At 40.9% G+C, this 3,130-nt stretch overlaps 1 non-coding gene across 1 annotated transcript; it reads left to right on the top strand.

Annotated features, from left to right (window-relative positions):
• The first annotated feature begins 440 nt into the window (after window positions 1-440).
• LOC141621284 (small nucleolar RNA R71) lies at window positions 441-546 on the top strand. Its single transcript, XR_012532195.1, has one exon. It is a non-coding gene; the product is annotated as a small nucleolar RNA R71 (small nucleolar RNA).
• Window positions 547-3,130: the final 2,584 nt, after the last annotated feature.

Here is a 3,130-nt window from a genome sequence, read left to right as displayed (position 1 = left end):
TCGACCCTATCTACCGCTAGCTTCTGTTAGTAGTACTTAGGTATTTATTTTTGATACTAAAACGACCGTATCACTCAGTCAGACAGTCAATAGCAGTATGACCGTCATTGCTTCCACACCTCTCACAAGTGACAGTTTCCTGTCTAGTCAACAGATGAACCGTCTGTTGATCTCCAGCAAATTGCCGCTCCATTCTAACAAATCGAGCATTCATAGCTTCTAGCTGAGCCACGACTGCCTTATCAACTGAATGGACCGTTCGAATACCGTCCTGTGGGTTCCCATATTCAGCACAATGGGTCGCCATCTCCTCCATAATGCCCCATCCCTTATCATCATCAACGTTCTTTTGAAATCTCCCGTTGGATGAGGCGTCAAGTATAGCTCTGTGGTCATCGTACAACCCATTGTAGAACTGGTTGCACAAAAACCATTGATCAAAACCATGGTGAGGAAGAGACCTCACCAACTTCTTGAACCGACACCAAGCTTCATATAAAGTCTCATCAGGTGCCTGCTTGAAACTAGTAATCTTACCCCTCAGCTGATTAGTGCGTTGTGGAGGGAAGTATCTTTTGTAGAAGGCAAGTGCGAAAGTCTCCCAGTTGGTGATACCAGCAGCTGTACGGTCAAGATCAGTCAGCCACTCACGGGCTGAGTCAGTCAGAGAAAAAGGAAAAAGAACTTCCTTTATCTTGTCTTGAGTTACTCCCTTGGTAGCGGGAATAGTAGAGCAATAGTCGATAAAGACTTCCATATGCTTTCGCAGATCTTCACCCGCCACTCCTCGGTATAGATTTCTCTCCACCAGATTTATGTAAGACAGACGGATATCAAAAGTGTTACCGTCCTCAGTCTGGAGATTGAAACCTTTAGGAATAGAGGATGCTTTAGGGTCCGAGTGACTTGCAATAATAGGCATCTTTACTGGCTTGTTGACAGAAATGAGATTGTCTTCTTCAAAAGACTGGTCTTCTGCAAATAAAAAGTGTTGTAGCTCGGGCTCGAAAGTAGTCAAGTCTTCCTTTCGAAGTTCTCTTTGGAGACGGAGTCTATGCCGAAATAATCTTTCTAGCTTAGAATCAGCTGGAACTAACTCCGACCTGTTCAACCTGGGCATAAACAGCACTGAAAGAGATAAATGAGAACTATCTCAAGGAATAAAAATTCTCTGAGACGGATAAAAATAAACGAAAACAAAAACAGATAGGGCTATTGCCTCCCCGGCAACGGCACCAAAATTTGACAGGCTAGTCGTGTACCTACCAAAAATAACCAACTGGCACTAACTAATATAGCTAGGGAAGTCGGGTCGATCTCCATAGCGAGGCAAGATATCTGTTAAGGTCCGTCTATTTAGGTCACTAAATGGGGTTTTGAATTTGATTTCTAAACTAATAAAGGCTTAAAGGGAAGAGCAGTGAAGGAAGAGCAATAATAGACAGAAAATATAATAGAGGTGATCAAATGAGAGAGAACATGTCAGGATTTCGGTTCACTATGGTAGTCTATCGACTCAGCTGCAAATAGCCTAGATAATCTATTGTGAGACGGATAGAGGATAGGTCCTTCTGGTCCACTTTCTATCCTAGATTTCCACTAACTTAACTTCCGTCCTTGTCAGGGTAGTCTACTGTTCATAGCAGGTCTATTTAGTCCAATCTTCCGATCCAGGAGTAAATTTAACCAGATTAAAAGTAACTTAGAAGCGTGCACTCAACTAAGTCGGTATTATAGTTATATTGCCATGGGTACAGATTCTCACAAGTAAACAATCTAGTCTATTCGCTACATCGTCACACTCCTACCACGGATTCCCTAATCCCAACATGAAAGGATTTAGCTACTCATATTATTAATGTTGTCAATAATAATAATGATGAATAAACTAATGAAAGACATGATGCAATAATAGTAAATAAGCATAAACTAATTAGGGCACAAATTAATCAAGAGAGAAACAAGAAATTAAAGCAATAAATAACAAGATTAAGATTAATAAGGGAAGAGAGATTACAATCACAAGCGATCCGGCGTAAAGAACAAACCATAATCCAAGCAAGAGATTGAAGAGCAAAGTTACAGTAGAAAGTATTGGAGAGAAATTAAGAGAGTAAAGTGGCGTTCTAAAGATGAGTAAAACGTAATTAATAACCTAATTATGAAAGCTTAAATAGACAAAACAAAGTCCATCACGAAATAACATAACACGGGTTAATTAAACCCGTCTAAAATCCAAAACCTCTCGATCGAGTGATATAAAACCACTCGATCGAGGTCTTCAGCAGCTAATCCTCTCGATCGAGTAAATAAACTACTCGATCGAGGAAACCCAGAAATCCGCATTTCGATCGAGTACAATAAAGCACTCGATCGACCTCTTCAGCTCACAAAACCACTCCATCGACCAAACAAACCCATCGATCAAGTGTTCTTCCTCCAAGTCAGCTCCAAACTCGTCTTTGACTGCTTCGTTGACCATCCTTCACGCATCCCAATGCAATACTCTCGCTCTAAAATTCCCATCTCCTCAAAATGCATGCAAAACAGGACGAAAAGAGTACAGTTTCACCACTTTCAGGTTCATTTCTGCAATTCAGACAAAACAAACCAAAGTAGCCAATTCGGGGCATATTGCAATACAAAACAGTACAAAAGTGCATAGAAATACGTGCAAAATAAGACTAAAAAGGCTATATAAAATGCACGTATCAATCCCATATTGTCGAGTCTCTTGATCAATCCTACAATATCAACACTGAAGTTATGTTCAGAAATAGGTGGGAAAATTTTAGCCTTACCTTGATACTCATGTGCCAGGTTGACTTTTGAGTGGTCTGACCTGGAATATGGAGTAGGTCTGTAATTGTTTCCTTTGTTGCTCTTCCTATTGCTCTTTTCATAGTCCTTTGGTCCACTGGATGATCCGACTTTATAGCTCTTGTCTTTTTCTAGCGCAGGTATGCAAGAGTCTTGGCCTGGACATCTTCGAAGGTATGGCTGGGATACTTAGTGAGCTCATTGTACAAGTCACTATAAGGCATTAATCTCTGCCTCAACGCCTCCACTGCTGTTCTAACGTCACACTTGGGAATAGACACTTTCTCTTTGTTGAACCTGGGAGGAACAC

Source organism: Silene latifolia, chromosome 1, assembly GCF_048544455.1.
Source record: "Silene latifolia isolate original U9 population chromosome 1, ASM4854445v1, whole genome shotgun sequence".
In the NCBI taxonomy this organism is placed as follows: Eukaryota; Viridiplantae; Streptophyta; class Magnoliopsida; order Caryophyllales; family Caryophyllaceae; genus Silene; species Silene latifolia.
The sequence above is the reverse complement of the archived record's forward strand: the minus strand, read 5'-3'. Positions and strand labels throughout refer to the sequence as shown.